Raw genomic sequence first — 19,514 nt, 5'->3', positions numbered from 1 at the left:
GATGTGAAGATCAAGTAAGATAATATTTGTTAAGTTCTCGATGCCTTCCTTCCTTGAAAAAGAGACTGCTATTAAAGACCTTCAGAAAAGTCCTTAAGTTCAGTTTAACTCTAACTCTATCACCTCCAGACCTAGTCCTACTTATACATAAAGATTATGCAAAATAAATCAATCTGATGCATGAACTACTGACTTAAGGATGCTTGTGTATTCGATCGTTTAGAGGTCACTAATAGTATTCTTGGTTCAAAGTATAGGTCACAGTTTTTTTTTCCTGTGATGCCACATACCTAAAAAATCACAAAATACTATGATCCCAGAAGAATTTACAATTTACAATTACAGGTAATCCAAAGCACAGTGGAAAGATATGCAGAGCAGTTATAAGCATCATATTATTAGTGATGATTTTTACAAGAAAAAGTAGTATAAATTTTAATAAAGCCATGTATAACCAAAAAAGGAGGTGGGATGGTGATGTAGCAAGAATGAGAAATAACAGATGGTCAGACAGATTGATTCTTAGTACCCCTGAGGTATTTAAAGAATGAGAAGGGCTCTAGTAGATTCATTTCAAAGAATATATGGAAAGAAAGGGACAAAAATTGCACAGTTTTGGAGCACAGGGAGGCAGTATGGCTCAATGAGAAGAATACTAGATTTAAATTAAGACCAGAATTTAAATCCTGATCTGTTATTACCTGTATGACCATGAGTTGTTAGAGGATTTCTAATGTTGCTTATGGCTCTAAGACTGCAAGAAGTTTGATATATATATATATATATATATATATATATATATATATATATACATATATATACATATATATATTTAAAATATTTTATATAACCATGCCAATGAAAATATGAATCCACCAAAGTGCACAACTTGAAAATTTAAAATAAAGGTAATTTGAATTCATTATATGCATATTGTCATTAGGTCACTGGATACTAGGGTTAAAAAAAATCTTTCACATATTTTCCAAAAGAAAGTCCTATAATCAAAGAATTATAAGCTTTCAATTATAGAGCTATAATGAAGTACATTGCTCCAACATCCTCAGATGTCTTTCAGTGCAAAATCACAAATGGTTGAAAGTAGTCAACAAATTCACATCCCCAAAGTTCCACATATGTGGAAGTTAAGGAAGATCCATGAATGCTCTCCAATTTTACATGACAATAGTAGGTAATCAACCTTTTCTAAGAATTTATCCAAAGAAAAAGGAATAAATCAACTCCAAAGGCAATGATTTCCCATGCTCTCTTTTTAGTCAATCCCATCTTTGTGGGATAAGTTTTACTCTCCAAGGCTAATTTTCACTGGAATGAATTGCATCTCCACATGTCTTTAGATAGATAGATAGAAAGGTAGATAGATAGATTGATAGATAGATAGATATAGATACACACACATATTCACATATTCATTTATGTATGTTTAGATGGCATAGTGAATAGAGCACCTGCCCTGGAGTTAAGAGGATCTGAATTCAAATTTGATCTCAGATACTTAATAATTAACTAGCTGTGTGACCTTGGGCAAGTCATTTAACCCCATTACCTTGCAAAAAATAAACCAATAATGCCAATTCCTTAAAATTAAGTATTCTTTGTGCTTGTGTTTTGTATAACTTTTTGTACAATTTTGATTAAGATTGCTAATCTACTTTACTTGTCAAATTCAGTCAAATCAATAAGCGATGTATGAGGAGCTATTCTAAGTACTGGGGGCACAGAGAAAGTCAAAAATATTGTCTGCTGACAAACATCTAAGTACAAACAAAATATATGCAGGATAAACTTGAGTTAATATCAGAGGAAAGGTACTAGCACTAAGAAGGTCTTGGCAGGGAAGTGGGAGAGGTGGTTCCTTTTGGAAAAATTGAATTTGAGTTGACTGTGTGATCTAAGTGGCCAATGTCCAAAAGAAAGTTTGCCATGAAGCATTATAGAGTAATAGTGATGATAATTGAAACAATGGTAACAAATGAAATCACTAAAAGAGCATTATAGAGACAAAAGGGTCTACTTTTTCAATTAGTTAAAATTATCATAATGTGCCTCTTTCCACAGACCTGTGCTATTTAATATCTTTATTAGTGACTTGAATAAAGGTATAGATGCTGCACTCATCAAATTTACAGGTAAAATAAAACTGGGAGTCAAAACTAATTTTTGGATGATAAAACTAGGATTTCAATGAACCTTGATAGGTTAGAGCATTGTGTTCAACATAATAAGATAGAATTCAGTGGGAATAAGGAGAGGATGATTATGGTTCTGCAAAAGTTCTGTAGGTTTTAATTAATGAACTTCAATATTAATATGAGATAACAGTGTGATTTTATAAACAAAAAGATATATTATGATTTTGGATTTCATTAATAGTCATAAAGTCCAGAAATACTAAGTTGATAGTTTTACTGTTTTCTACCAAGCACAAACAGTTTTAAAGCACAGCTCATGAAGAATGTTGTCTGGATGAGGCAATGGAAAGGTCATTAAGTATACAAAATATGAAGATCCCGGAAAAAATAATTGATATATTTAGCCTAAAGAAAAAAAAGGTTCAGTAGAACATGAAGGTTATGTCCAAATTTTGATAGATCTATCATGTGCAAAAGGGAAAGGATTGTTCCATTTGACTCTAAGATTCAGAACAAGGAACAAGCAGTCAAAATCATAAGAATGCAAATTTAGGCTACTATGTAATTAAAATCTGAGTGACATTCCAACTCACAAAATCTGTTATTCCTCTAGTCCATTCCCCTTCCTTTTACATTTGAGGAAATTGGTGTCCAAAAAGTTTAAATGGTTAAGAATTGAAATTTCAATGATCCCTACTAACTACTTGGATTTCAATAGGACCAGATTCTCAACATCTGATCTGCTTTTTTTCTTCCATCAGTCCATTATCACAAATATTATTAAAACATTCTTCCCTGGGAAAAATAATCTACCTTACATTGAACCACAGCTAAGTAACTGATTAATAAAGAGTTAATATCTCAACTGTTTCTCAGGCAAATAGCAGGACTTTATTAGTGATGCTGTCTTAACCATCAAGCAGAACCAGGGCTTCACCATTTACCCTATTACTATGAATATATTATGCTCTATACCCCTCACTTTTCTCTTTCCTCAACCAAATACCACCATCAACTTCTTACTCAGGTATTATTAGATAAATCAACATTATTATATCATGAAGGGTATGTTAATCATTGACCCATAGCTTCATTCTCAATTTCACTAATTCTGAGTTGTAAGGTTAGTGTTCTAGAAGTTCCCATTTTTGACTGACAGAACTTTGTGCTCCTTCGTGCACATCAATGTCAAGTCTATTCCTATTAATTTTTACTGCTTCCCTTCCTATTACATAAGTGATGGTTTCTTAGAAATTACTTTGTGATATATGTAATTCAAATAAGTTTTCACTGGAATTTTCTATATATTATCTACCTACAGATACCAATGACTACCAAAGTGTTTCAATGTATTATTGTTTATTAATACATATACCTACATTATATTTAATTATCAACAATATCTTTTTCTCACTATATATAAACACCTATTTAAACATAAATATGTAAGTCATGTCTATTTAACTATAGATATATGATGGATAATTAATCAAATAGTAAGAACTTAATAAATATGTATGTATATTAATCAACTAAAAATTAATGAAATGTATATAGTTTCCACAATCATAAACAGAATATGAACTCTTGAGGACTGTGGCTTATTATTTTTATTATTTCCAGTGCCCAGGACATAGTAGATATTCTACAAAACCTTTTTGAACTGAATAAGAGGTTTTACCCATGATTACATAGAAAGTAACTTGTGAAAAAATGATTTGAATTCAAGTTGAGTATCATTAAGAATAGAACTTCTATTAGTCCAATCTACCATGATGGTTTGTAGGTGAGAACATTAGTTTATTTGCTAAAGAAATTGAAATTTTTTCAGGTTCGTTCATGCTGAATAAGAAAAGCTAGCTTTTGTTTATTTCTTATAATTCTAGCAAAGGTTTCAAAATACCTAGGGGTTTTTGCTATTTTTCTTAACATGTCATATTCGAACAGTAGCTTAATTCAGCATCATCAACAAACATATTGAACAATATGCACAGTTTGAAGTCCCATGTCTACACTAGCTGTGGTTGTTATTATGCAGGAACCAGGAGAATAGGAGCACTGCCAGGAAACAGAAGCTCCAAAAATGGGCTGGCAACAAAAAGCAAAGCCTGACTTCTAAAGAGACCCCTTTGCAGATGCTGCAACATATTCTCTTCTGCCATTTGCTCCTCCTCTGTTTGGTCCCCATGCTTTCCATCATAATGACTATGATATGTGAATTAACAGAATTGATTCTCCAGGGCCATCTCCACAACCTCCCATGCTGAGTCTAAAGGATGCTGAGAGTCCTATTTCCCTAGAAGAGTAGTCAAAACATTTCACCTAATTGAACCTCCTTTTATCATGATGGATTAGATACCACGGGTACTCTCCTTGGAATTGCTCCTTCTACTGGAGAGGATGGAGGAGACCTCTAACTCTCCCAAATCTGAGTAACTTGAACTTTCTCTTTTTTTGTGAAATTTCAAGGACAACAACAGCATATAGCGAGTTGAGACACTCTCTTCTAGTTCTAAGAAAGAATTTCCAAAAGAGATCATGTAAGATAGAAGTAATGACCTTCAAAGAGTACAGTATCTGGGCTTCCTATGTTCTCTTAGCTGATCCATCAGTCACCATTTTCCTTTTAGCCAACAAGCTAGATTATTTCTACACTTGAAAAGGTATGTCTTGCCTTTAGAACTCAGTTGTTTGGGGAATTTTGTTTGGCTCAGTTTTTCACAGTTTGTTTTTTCTCCACAGGGTGAGTTGGAGGCTTTTTGCTCCATTTTGTTGGGTGTATTTGTGTGTGTGTGGGGGGGGGGGGTCTGGTCTGTGTCTGTGTCTGCATGTATATTAAAATTGCCTGTCAGCATACAATTCAATTAAAAGTGCTATCGAAAAAAGAAAATGACACTTTTTATATCTATATAGGTCACATTCATTCTTAATCAAAGTCCTTTTCCCCAGGAAGACAAACGTGACAATACCAATATTTTCTATGAAAAAATCTTTAACTGAGTGCATTTTAACTCAGGAGTCAAAAGATTGATGTATGAATCCTGATCTATAATTTACTCTATACCCTATGTGATCTGAGGCAAGTCATTTGTAGGACTCAGTAACTCTTATATGTAAAATTAAAAGATTAGACTCACTAAACTCAAAGTTTCTTCCACCTTTTGGTTCTCTGAACCTAAAATGACTAAACAAAGAACATTAACAAGTTATCTAAGATATCAATCTTTCTTTAATTTTTTTCAATCTTTCTTTTAAAAATATTTATAGGATCCTTTAAGGTTCACAAATCATTTAAGTATCTTACTTGAGCCTCTTGACTACCGACAAAGAAATTCTGTTTTCACCCTCATTTTACAGAATAATAAACTGAAGTCAGGAAAGATTAGCTAGCATATGAAAACACAGGCAATATGTATCTGAAAAAACAAACTAACCTTTCTTCAGACCAAGTATACTATACACTACTCTACCTAATTTTATCATTCCTAAAATGATATAAAGGAAAGATCTAGGGAAAATTAAATACAGAGAATAACTTAGTGAACACTGATTGATTTGTTTTTATCCATTTGCAACTTACTCTAAACTTGACCCTATCAGAATATCATCCCCAATGACTAACAGTAAATTTACTATTTTCCCCAAAGTACCAGCTGCTTAGCTTTCTTTATGCTTGAAAAACAAAAATGGCACCTTCCAATGACAATTTGTCAGGATTCCTAAACTAGAGTTTGCCATTTGTTGATTCACTACATGACTTTGGCCAAGGCTTGTATGATTGACACTGGACCTGAAGACTTTAGAATGGTAAGGATATGGTAAGGATAATCTCTCACTCTCTCATTCCCACAAAGGCATTTGGGGAGAAACTCATGAGGAAAAAGAGTCTGTTAAGTGTTTAGAATTCAGGAGTATCTTAGAAATCTTTAATTCACCAAAGAACAGTCATAAGTAAATGTCTTCTAAGAGTCCTTTGCTCTCCAAATGAAACTCACTATGTTTTTATACAGCTTAAAATGTGTTGCTGTTGGTTTGTAAAAAGAAGATAATGATCCAAGAAGGGAAGTTAGATATGAAAAGAAAATCTGGATAAAGATAAAGACCTAATCATATACTGGAAAAGGGTGTGTATCCAAATAGAAGCAGGCTTTATTTCAAAGTTATGCAATTAGGCACTATGTAAAATGTAGTAGGGAGGAGGGGGGAGGGAGGGAGAGGAGGGAGAGAGCAGAGAATTTTTTTAAATGACCTTTAGGTAGGTAAAATCAATACTGAATGGAAATTAACCATTTTTCAATTATGCTTAACTACAAGTTTTTAAATTAGGACAATTGCCATCATCTTTTTGTTTTCTTAAAGCTAATGGCTGCTTATTCCAGTGGTAGAAAAGGTTCGTGTATACATCATTGCTTCTTCAGGGAAGCGAATTCCTTTTCTGTGTATTCACAGACACATAGACATACACACACATACACAGACTCATGCACCTATATTTTCTATGAAGCTAACAAATAATAATTAAAGAATATTCCATCAGAGTTGTTTGGATTTGGTAGGAATGAATCAGGGCTGGCTATTTTGTAGTTTCAAGTGTTATACTCATAAAACTTATTTATCACTTTACTTTATCTCTATGCTTTTGTTTAATTTTTAATTTTCTTGTTTATGTTTTGTTTCAAAAGTATTTATTACTAAGACATTGTGGAATATGGCATAGAGGGCCAGCCTCAACATCATAAAGACCTGTATTCAAATCCTCTATTAAGTGTGAATTGAATAACCACAGACCAATTGATTAAACTCTCAGGGTCTATAGATAGCTCTCTATAAGTTAAAGATCATTTGCTCTCTCTATAAATGGAAGGTATTTCCATAATACCAATTTCCTACCCAGAATAAATCACAGATATATGCCAAAATCTTTTTTTTCCAACTTTTTTCCAACATAGGATGTAAATGTATTTCTCAGAAAATGCTTAAAATAAAATTCATGACATATCATAAAAACATTTTGGAACCTTTTTGGATGATAAACTATAAAAAATTGAATAATTTCTTATAGTTTCTCAAATGTTAAAAGGTTAACTCAGGAAAACCTTATTATCTTGGAATCTTTTCCCCACAACCATCCCTAAGGCATTCAAAGTCTATCAGGGGAATGAAGGGAAAAAACCTCCACAGTTGTTTTCAATTGCATGCTCTATTGACTAAAGTGACTAAAATGGAGACATACACTATAACTTCAATAGAATCCTTTTCATTATAAAACATATTTCTGTATCTTCAACATCAGCTGTGATAATTTAGTTTTGGAAGAACATATCAGGCTTCATGATAAATGAGTTTCATGGATCCTACATACCCATTCATATACCATTTTCCTTATTGTCCTGGTGATTCTTTTCCATCTCTTATAAGAAATTTTCTTTTCTGTTGCTTCAAAATTAATGTGAGTTCCTGTCTTTGAAAATACAAAAGTAAGAGGGCAAATAAAACTGAAGAATCCCTTGAATTCCCACAATGCTTTTTTTTTCCCAGAGAGTTCAAAGTATTCCCCTACCAATACGATTGGGAAAATATCAGATAGTCCTTGGTTACTTTCTTAGCCAAAGGAACCAGAAGCAAATTGAATTGTCTGTTTTCTCAAGCTATCATAGGTCAGAAAACCATCTGGGTACCTCAAAATGAGCAACTGACTTACTTGAGAAACTAGGGTATCTTTGACTACATCAGGGCGGCAATTTACTGAATGGTAGGCTACTGATGGGAAAGAGGTAATACAGTTCCCAAAGTGGTGAACTAATTCGTGGAAAGTCATTTCCACCTTGGGAGAAACAAGTGTTGTTCCGCCCATTTACTGCACAATGTACTAGGCATGACAGAACCCAGCATGAGAATCACCACAATGGGCTTAAGATCTGTTTTTATATGTATATAACTTTGCCATGAAGGAACTAATGGGAGCACATACCAAACTCTTATCTGAATGGATGTATGCTCTAACTGCTTTCTCTCCCAATAATAGTATACAATTATATACTGCTTTATAGTTGCATAGTTTTCAGTTCATTATCTCATTTTGTCTTTACAGCAATTCCACAGAATCACACAAGTATTTTTATCCTCATTTTACATATGAAGAAATTGAAGCTCAGAGGTTAAGTAATGTGCCTAAGGTCACACTACTAGTACAACATGGAAGGGATAATTGAATATGAGTCTTCTCACTTAAATCTTTAAATATTTTGTCCACTGTGCCAAAGTAGAGATTATTAGCCAGAGTGTCTATAATTTATCTCTTTATAATAGTAAAAGAGATGCCAGCATTTAAAAGATTGAGTTTTTCCACAACTCAATTAAAAATAAGAACTAGTGTTAAAGTTTGAGCCTCCCTTGCCTTTTCTAATTATAGTTGCTTAATTTAGGTTTCAAAACTGATAATAATCCTATAAAACCCCCTTTGTGGAACATTAGAAATGATCAAAATATTACAATAAAATAGAGAGGGGAAGAGTAATAGCAATAATGGTTTAGACTTTCCAGTTAAAGATCTTCTATTTACTTATGTTAACAAAAAATACTTATCATCCACCAACCTGTTTTATCCTGTGTTTTCATATTAATAGCAAACACAAGTGTTTGCAGAATACAAGAGTATATTTGATAAAGTTCAAGTTACTCCCTCACTTTTTTTAATTTCTCCCCTTCTTGATTCACTTTTGAGAAATCTGGAGGTTGGAGAAATAGTTCTGCAGTGTTTGTGGCTTCTTAAAGAGTTCTTGAAGAAAATATAATGCAAATCACATTCCATTTTTATGTCACATTCTGTGCCTATAACAACTGAACAAATTATTGATTTTCAATAGCAAAATTATTTAAAACACCTATTTTATGCTTCCTGGATCAGAATTACCTACAAGCTTAAAGAAATGACATTTATTTAAGTTGTGCAACCTGATATAGCAAGGAAACTACTGCTGAGTGAGCACTTATGATAGCTGTATCATTTAATAGAACTGCCAAAATGCTTTTCCAGAAAAGCTGAAGAATCCTATAGCAGGGTTGAATAAAAGTTTTCCTTCTTGATAGTGTGAAGCATTTATTCTGTAGGAATAACTCAAATATGAGTCACCCTGGAGAAAAGTACCTACCAGTAAAAAAATAATGGATATTTTAGTCTTGCACTGAGTTAGAAACTAAGAAGAGTAAGAAAAACCTTCCCAGGAAGTGTCTTGTCAATTCCTGGCAGGGCAGGTCAAAGTATATTGGTCCAATTCAACATCCCAGTGAACAGTAGGATTTTGAATCAACAACGTAAGTGCTACACCTTCTGGCTTTGGACTGACACAAATGTAGGGAAATCAGATAAAAAGAAAGAGGAAGAAATCTGAAAACAGAGGAAACAGGAAAGACTTAGAGGAGGAAAAGAGTTATTCCTAGCACTTTGAGGGTATTCCTCTGTCCTTTGTGAATTGGAGTTGTGTATTAGCAGAGTATAGGAAGCCTAGAAGTTAAGATAAAGACATTAAGGTAAAACAGTGAGAGAGATAATATCCTCACTATGAACATCAGTAACAGGCACATATGTGTATATGTAAGCATATATTGTATAAGTACTATGTGTATTGTCTACATGTGTATATAAACACATAGAAACCTATATACATCCAGAGTATAAGCACATGTATATGTATGTATACACAAAATTGGTTTTTGAACAGATTAAAAATATACCAGAAAACTAGAGAAGGTGCTGTTTATGGACAAAATAATGAAATAAGGCTATATTAATTCAGGCAATTTGATAGAATATGATTCTTGTTCTTTTTTCTCTTTTGCTCTATATGCTTATATTGTATTGTATATTGATTTATTTTTTTAAATGAAATACAAGTAATTATTCTTCTTATTCAGATAGTATTCAGATATTTCATTGGGGCACATAAATGATCTTAGGTTTCTGATGTTTGTGCTGTGAGATCATAAATTCTCACAGATTCTAATGAGGTAGAAAGTTCTAGAGCAGGGACTCCTCATGATTTAAAAAAATTTAAATAATATTTCAATGTGATTGGTTTTCTTTATAATCCTATATATTTTATTTTCCACAGTAAAAACATTATTCTGAGAAGACTTCCTTATGTTTCATTTTATTGCCAAGGGAATTCATGATAATAACACAGCAAATGGGATTAAGAAACCTTGGTCTGGAATAATAACTGTGTATCTGTAAACAAGAGCCAACTTATCTGGATTTTAATATTCTTATAAGCAGACATTTGGACACCATTTGATATTTTTTCCACAGTAATTTAAAACAGCATCAACAAGAACAACGATTACTACTATTATCACTACTTGTACTACTATTGCCATTTTTGTTGTTCAATAGTTTCAATAGAATCCAACTTTGTGACCTTTATATGGGGTTTTCTTGGCAAAGATAATAAATATTTTAAAATTTCCTTCTCCAGCTCATTTTATAGAAGAGGAAAGTGAGGCAAACAGGGTTCAGTGACTTGACCATAGTTACACAGTAAGTGTCTGAGACCATATTTGAACTCAAGAAGACAAATATTACTAACTCCAGACCTGGAAGGTTTATAGACTACACCACTGCTGCTTCTGCTGCTGTTGTTAATATGCAGTCACAAAAGTATTCAAAAGAATTTTTTATAGATAATTGAAGTGCTAATTACTTTTTATTATTTCACATTTTAATATACTTGTATATTTTAAGGCAAATTAGACATTTTTCAAGAAACTCAGTAGAAATCCCTTGTTAATATTGCGTCTTGGCTCACTTATTATACTTTCAAAAAGTTTTAAACTTACCTGATGTGTTTTTAGATTTGCTACGCTTCTTTTCTTTTAACAGCCTTGTTTAGGCTGTTCTAAACAATACCTCCCTTCAGAAGCAAACTCAGTTTTCTTTGGTTCTGTCTTTTCAAACAAAGCAAAATAAAATAAAGCAGTTCTCCGCTTTATACTTTTTCTCTCTGGTCCACTCACCTGGCAGTCATTCTTTAATGTCAGTGTATTTTATGAACTTCTAGATGTTCTCTTTTCTGATCTAAGGGAATGAAGTAGGAAAATTTTAAGGGGATTTAAGGGGATTATATGTAATGTATACAGCTAAAGAAGTTTAGTGATAGCAACACAGAGTCAGTCAAGTTTTGCCTCAACATAAAGGGCACTAGATTTGTACCACCAGCTTGTTAGATTCAACTGCTGGTCTCTGCAAAGGAGAGGAAAATAAGATTGTGATAATGACATTCAGACATCCCTCAATGTTCTAATTGATGAATTTTTCAGTAGATAAAAACCTTTCTTTCTCTGAATGGTCTCCTTGCTATATGCAATAGAATTGCCAAATCACAGGGTAGAACAGTTTAGTGATTTTTTTCCTCACATAATTACAAATAGTTTACCAGAACAATTGAATGAATTTGCAACTCTGTAGAACTGCTTCAAGATATCATTCTTCCTTAAGCCCTAATATTTACAGTTTCAAATTATAATTTCCAGTTTGCTAGGTGTGAGGTGATATTTCAATGTTAACTTATATTGCTCTCTTTAGTAGTCAGAATATTTTTCTATAATCATTCTAAATTTTTTCAAAAACCACTTTTCTATTTCTCTTTGACAATGAGCCATATATTTCTATCAGTTTTCTATAGATTTTATGTGTTAAGTTTTTGTCAGAAAAGTATGATAAAATGCTTTCCTAATAAATAACAAATTTTAATGCTGAATTGATTTATAATCAAATATAAGATAAATTATAAAAATGTTTATAACCTTTGATTCAGCAATCATAGCACTTGGTTTATGCCCCAAAGTTATCAAAGACATAAAAAGAAAAGGTCACCTATGTATCAGATTACTCATAATAGCATATTTTTGTGGCATTAAAATGGGGTAAAGGAGATAATATTAAATCAACATATTACTGAACAAACTATGATATGTAACTATAATTGAATATTATAGTGTAATATAAATAATAATGTGTAATTCAGACAAACAAGAAGAACCTAATATGGAGAGGAGGGTATGAGGCTAAGGTTCCATTTGCTATTGATTTATTTTTACTTTTATTTTTGGAATTATTGTATCACAGATTTAGAGCTTGAAGGGACCATAAAAGGATAAGATCAGTCTCCTTCATTTTACAGGATGGAGGAGGGATAACTAAGGTTTAAAGAGTTTGAGCAAGCTGTTCAGGATCATATTGTTGTTACTGTTTTTCCATTTCATATTTCTGTTAATAAATTACTCTAAACCAATTGTTTTCTCTAGAACAGTGATTTTTTTTTCCTCTGCCATTTAACTATTATTGGCCAAAATCTGAACCAAATTATTATCTCCTTGAGAGTCAAGATCTTAGAGTAAAATTATCATTTCATGAAAAGATATCCCCTTCCATCCCAAACATTGGGTTAATAAGAAAAAAATTAATTCTTTTCCTATCAAAAAAGATGATCTGGTCAAAGAGAGGATTGAAAATCATAATTCCCTCTGCAAGTGATTTTATACATTTTTTAAAATTAATTAAAGTCCATCACAACTATTTCAGATAAATAATATTTTGACTTCCAGAGAGAAGCTGAAGAGATTTTGTTCTTTTCCATTATTATACAATAGGAAAGAAACAAATATAAACTTGAATCAGTGTCAAGTGATTCTCTTAAAATAGCAAAAGGTTGTGTATCTATTTAGTATTGATAGTATTTTTGCATTATTCATGCTAAAAAATCATCTCAGATTTATTTTCTAAAAGCTGATGGTCAACATTTTTACAAAAAAGTCTTTAAGATATTTTGCTTATAAGAAAAATTTCTGAGAACTCCATTTTGATCCAACAAAATAAGATAATGTAATAGAATTGCTCTGAAAAATTGCAAGTCTGAAAACTGAAAAGATCATCATATTATTTTTATTGATATAAAGTATTGTGATAGAGACAAGTCTTTCAACTCTTGCATCTGACACATATTGTCTGTGTAACCCAAGGAAAGACATCTGATATCCTAGTTTTCTCAGGTGTTCTCTAAAATTTTAAGTTTTACAAAAGACCCTGACCAGTATTGATAGAGACAGATAACTTAGGTCTAATGTTCTATTAAATTTAGTGGAGAGTGTTAAAAATCATTCTGGCAACACTTTGAAGCCAAAAGGCCTTTCTTTAGAGAAAGAAAAGTTCTATGTAAGAAATGTGAGAAGTGAATGCTTTTTATCAGAATGAATACTTGTTTAAAAAAAAGTATTTCTCAAGAAATATGGCTCTATCCATTGTTTCTAAGGCACTTATCAACAGTAAGTTATCAGACAAAACTATTATAGCTAGAACAAAAGAGCGTGATATATTTTTCCCTATCTCTATACCATTGGAGCCAAGCAGGGAAAAGATAGTCTAATTAAAAAATAAATAAAAGAAAACTAAGGAAAGAAGTATTTTTACAATGTTGTTTTTATAAAAGTTTTCATTTTCCCACCATTCTATACTCTGGGTTGAGATTGAGGAAGGAATGCAGAAAGTTCTATTAAATATCTCAGAGATTCTTTTATTGAAAAGGTGCTCCTCTCCTTTCAATAACTGGAGTGAAATCAAAAGCCATGTCATTGGTAATGCAATGCATTTTATTGCAAATTTTATTATTTTTCCATATTCTGGAAGTAACAATGACATTTCATTTCTACTAGATGACTTCTTTGCCTCTGAAAACCAACATACACATGAGAAATGTTCTAGTCTTAAACTTCAATGAAATTTATTCACAAAGCCTATGTATGCAGTTGCATAATTAGAGCAACTAACCAATATTGCCAGCTCCCTGTAGGTCAATGACTCTACTGGGTTAGAGGGCTCTGTATAATATGAAAAAATGCATTTTCTTAAAGGTATGAGTCTTGATATGAATCTGCTACTAGAACCTAAATTCATCAGTCTCAGGTATATGGAACATTAAGTTCCAAATTCAGAAGTTGTTTTGTATAGTTATTTATTATAAATGAAATATATATGTACATTTCCTAAGAATCTAATACTTAAAACCTAAGGAAGATTTTCTTAAACATGGTCGTGGGTGTCATGAACCCCTTTTGACAGTCCGATACAACTTGTGTATCCCTTCTCAGGTAATATTTTTAAAGCATAAAATAAAATACAAAAGATTATAGAATAAACTAATTATACTGAAATATAATTATCTGAAACAGTTTTCCCATAGGCATAGATGCCTGAAATATATGGATGCCCAATTTGGTAGTCTGTGGAGCCTGGATTAAGAACCCCTGATTTAAAAACCTTGGCCTGTTCTAGGTATGTTATAGGCACAATTAGATAAACTTGAAACTCTTTCTTCTCTATAAAAAATTAAAATCAGTATTGGGGAGGGTCAGGAATAGAAGATCAACATAATCTTTTCCTGTGGACTCTTTAGACCTGCTTTAATCTAGAGGAGAATTTTGCAATGATGCCCACTAGAAGTAGTATCTAGATCTCACATTTATCTATTCTCAGATCTATGCACAACATCAGAACACTTCTGGAGTCCTTGGGTGACAATTGACATTTATTCCAGAGTCTGGTGACCTTTTGCAAAGTTATTATATGTTCTTTAAAGGTTATTTTGAGATGACAACAATCCAGTAATTCACAATATAAAATAACCTATTTTACATCTTTAGGAAAAACAAAAACAAAATAAAACCTTGATATTAAACATTTTCACTCACTAACACTGTGTTTCTGTGTGTGTGTGTGTGTGTGTGTGTGTGTGTGTGTGTGTGTGTGCGTGTGTCTGTGTGTGTGTGTAGGGAAATCAGTTACTTTGAAATTATGTTACTGATCTATTACTCATCACCAATAATCCTCAATATAACTAACCATTAGCAAGGCAGACCTATTATTAGTGATAAATCCCGAACAAACTAGGAAACCTTATAATTTCATGAACTGTCTACATCCATTATATAAGCAAACATTGGAACTTTATTAAAGTACTTCTTTAATAAAGATGTTGCCATTTTTATTTAAAATGAGATAAGTGAAGGGGAATATATGGAGATAAAATAAAGATACAAACATTCAAAATAGCAGAGAAACAGAAGCCTAGAATTTTTTTTCTTCTTTTTTTCCTATTTATCAATTTTTCTTGTTATATGTAATTAAAATAAGCTTTTTAAAAAAATCTATTCCTTTAAAATGCAAGTTCAGAAAACATTAGTAGTTTTAGTCTTGGGTCTAGATCAGTAGGTAATTTTCCTAAATGTATATTAATGGAATTTTTTAATGATTGAATTATCATCTGCATTATATTTTTAAAGAAATTACTTTTGTTCTTTGTGGAGGGCTCAATGTCATCTTCCTTTTTGTCAAAAAATAAATTAAATGGTTCAAAGAGCCTTTGTGTAGAAGTGTTTGCTCTTTTATTCTGTCCCAAAACGTCAGGAATACAGATAGCCTCCTTTCTTTACCAAAGCCAATGTAATAGCTCTGAAAAGAATATGAGAAGAGTACTTGTTAGCAAAAGCTAAATGCAAATAATATGGCTTAAGGCCTGGCTAGGGAATAACTAGCACAAATGTGATCCATCATGACGATGTATTTTATGTTTTTTTGAAGTAATTTCCATTCAAAGAAAAATTTTTGATTAACTATATTCAGTTTGACATGCATCTTCTTCAGTTTAGGAAGTTTGTGAGATTTTTTTTGTCACACCAAAGATTCAATTTAAATTATTCTCCTAAACCTTTAGCTAAGGGAAGGTTATTTTACTGACTGAGGGACTAATTACCTTTTAATACCACAACTGAAAAAGGCAATAAATAAATTGATTGTGAAACAACTGTTTACTTGAGTTGTTTTATTTTCAACACTGTAACAAGCTAACCTCAAGTCGACTTCCAGCATGGGTCTATACAATAGAAAACAAGACTTTTGGCAGGGGGTATGAACTGGCGAGCAAGGTTATGGGAGCAATGTTGCTTTGTCTGAATTAGTTCCACTTTTTCTTTTCACCTCTGTGTTAAGAATTTGAGGGATGTTTTCTAGACAAAAGCCTCCTGATTGATTGCCAGAATTATTTACACAGATACCTCTGTGTGTCTTTAACCTTTTGGTTTTAGAGACAAAGACCCCCATGTGTAAGTATTTTATGCACATGACCATTAATTTATTTAATGAAAACAATAATGTTTTCCCAAGCCATTTTTGGATTCAATGACAAAATACCAAGCTACTTTAGTTTTGCCCCATAAGTAATTAAAAGTTCAACCTAGGTCTTTTAGCAGTTTATTCAAATTCCCAAGGAAAGATTAGTAGATTTGGAGGGAGAAGTCCTGGCTTTAAATTCCAGATCTTCTTCTCATCCGTATTACTTTGGGCAAATGTTCTTCCTAAAACTGCCCCCCCCCAACCTGCCACATCCCCTCTCCTGTGCACCATAGTTTCTGAAATATACAATGAGAGATTGCCTAAATGAATGTTAAGTCCTCTTTTAATTCACTTGTAAACCCCATGATACTTTATTATCCAGGTATAAATTGCACAAATTATAATTTTGGCAGATAGCTAATTTCTGTTCATTATCTTTTGAGAAAAGAGAAAGAAATGAAAAAGATATTTCAAGATTTTCTGATGAAGAGCATTGGTCATAGAATAACTGCTGAACCAAAGATTATGTTGTTACTATAGAGAGATATCTAAGGTTTCAAGAAGAGTAGATCAAGAATTCTCCTTTACTTTGGAGGGAAACTGTTGAGTCCCCCTTCTTGTTTTTGAAACAAAATTATTACACGAATGCCACATAAGTTGCAAACAAAAGTTCAAAAATAATATATACAAATATGAATTAAACAATAATAAAAGCCAATATCCCCAAATTCCTTGAAATACATTTTCCCCAACTTACAAAAACTACAGAGATTTTTTCTTTTGCCAACAAAAAACCTTTCAAAGCCATCAAATTCAAAATTGAAACTAAAAGGAGTAACATTTAACTTTACCTAATTATTTCTGAGTTTAGACACTAACACACTCTCAACACAGAAAACGACTCCTTGTATTTCAAACTTATCAAAGTGAGGTTGCTTGATACCCTCACCGGCACCAAAATCTCAGAATATAGAAACATTGTCCCACCTCTCCAGGCCAGTAGAGAGATGTAAAATGCCCTATAGATGTTCAAATACACACTTACAAACAACCAATCAAATCCAATCAACAGAAATATAAGCCATTGGCACAGACATCATTTGGAAGACAAAATCCAAATTTCCCAGTCCCAGAAAAAAAAAATCTTCTTTCCCTTTTCTTTTAACTAATTGAACGATGAAGCTTCCCAATCAATAACCTATGTAAAAACATAGTCATTGCCCATCCACCCCTCCCCAAACCAGGAAGAAGGTGTGGGGGTCTCTTGATTTCTAAAAAAGTTTTTTGAGACATGGGTTTGAGTTTCAAAGTTCCAAAAAAGGAAGATTTCCCTTCTCCCTCCCCCCTACCCCTGTAGAGGGTGGAGAGAATGAGAGAATGCCTTTGAAATTACTAGACACATTGACAGTACAATTTGGAGTTGTTGCATTTAGTAAGCAGTAATCAACATTATTAGAGAGTGAAATTTGTTGTTGGGTCATGGTCTATCAGAGTCTGCATCAGAGGCCACAACAGAGACAAGAGGTCCATGGGCCCAGGTCACTCCCAGAGCACCCAGTTCAGTCAGGCAAGCAGCCTCTGCATAAAAGAATAGCAAGCAGGTTCTCCAGATCTTGTTCATTGTGCTGATGCTTGGCTGCAGACTGCTGCTTGAAAAAAAGAAGCTCCATCCCCTAGGGCACTGCCTCAGAGACTCTACTTCCCACTGACTCCTCAATGTTAAATACTTAATTGTTTTCTCACATTCACTGGTTCCTCTTTGTTTAATAACAACCCCTAAGTAACAAATCAATCTGTTACTTTCTCCAGAGTCCTCTGTTCTGGGATGTTACCTGGTTCTCTTCCTAGCATTTGCTGTGTCCTTATACTGGACTTTACTCAGATAATTCCGCCTTTATTGTCCCTGTTTGGGCGCCAATATGTTGAGTCCCAGTTTTGGACTCCCCCAATCTTCTCCATGCCAGAGTTGGAGGGGTGGGAGACAAGGAAGACAAGGAATACAAGATTTCCAAGTGCTCCAAATGCTCCATTTATTCACCAAAATGCCAATGCTTAAATACCTTTCCAGTCTCTAATCCACCCCCACTCCCATGACACTCAGCAAGACAAGACTCTGGCATTCAAGGGACAACTTGAACATAAAAATAAAATAAAATGAAAATAAAGTCTTAATTTGGCAGATAAATTTTGTACTTCCCATCATCTATTCATCAATTCTCTTTTGAAATTTAATGCCTTGGGCAAATTGCTGTAACCTGGTTGAAAGGGTTTTATTTAAAATATTTGAGTCACTATTCACAAATAATATTGTTCTATAATTTTTTGTGACTTTTATCTATTCATGTTTTAGGTATTAGTACCATATTTATCTGATGAAGGGATTCTGGTAAGGTTCTTTTTATCTTAGTCTTTGAGAATAATTTGTGAAGTAAATTACTAACTGTTCTTTAAAAGTTTGAAAGCATTCTCCTATGAATTAATCAGGTCCAGGGTTCCCCACCTTCAACTTTTGGTAGTTTCTTTATAGCTAGAAGTATTTCCTTTATTGAAATCTAATTATTTAAAAAATTCTACCAAATCTTCTGATAGTTTTTTTTTTAATTTTGAAGGTATCCTTTTACTGATTTTATGTTCTTTGTATTGATAACATATTATTAATATTTTGCTATAATTTCACATTGCTTACTTTTTTAAAAATCGATTTACCTAAATTTCAATTTTTATTATTCTTTAAATAACAGCTTTTTATTTACCATTTCTATTTTTGTTTTGAATTTATTATCCTTTTAGTTATTTGTTAATTCTCTATTTTCAAAATGCATATTGAGCTCATTAATTTTATCTTTTTGTCTATTTTACAAATATTTTATTATAAGAATATGTTTTTTTCTCTCAGGGCTACTTCAAACAAAACTTTTCCATGCTGTTTGATTGATTAACTTTTTCTTTTACATAGTTATTGTTTGTTTTATACAGCTATGAGTTATTTCTTCCTAATTGAGTCTATTATTAATATTTCTAATATTTTATTGTTAAATTGCTATTTGCATAGATATTTTCTATTTGTGGTCACTGATTAATTTTTTATTGCATTATGATTACTAAACTAGTTTTTACTATTTCTGCTCTTTTAATATTGGTTTTAAATATTTCTAAACCTTAGTAAATGATCATTTATTTTTATCAAAATTCCATGCACT

This window comes from Macrotis lagotis, chromosome 6, assembly GCF_037893015.1.
Source record: "Macrotis lagotis isolate mMagLag1 chromosome 6, bilby.v1.9.chrom.fasta, whole genome shotgun sequence".
Lineage (NCBI taxonomy): Eukaryota > Metazoa > Chordata > Mammalia > Peramelemorphia > Peramelidae > Macrotis > Macrotis lagotis.
The sequence above is the reverse complement of the archived record's forward strand: the minus strand, read 5'-3'. Positions refer to the sequence as shown.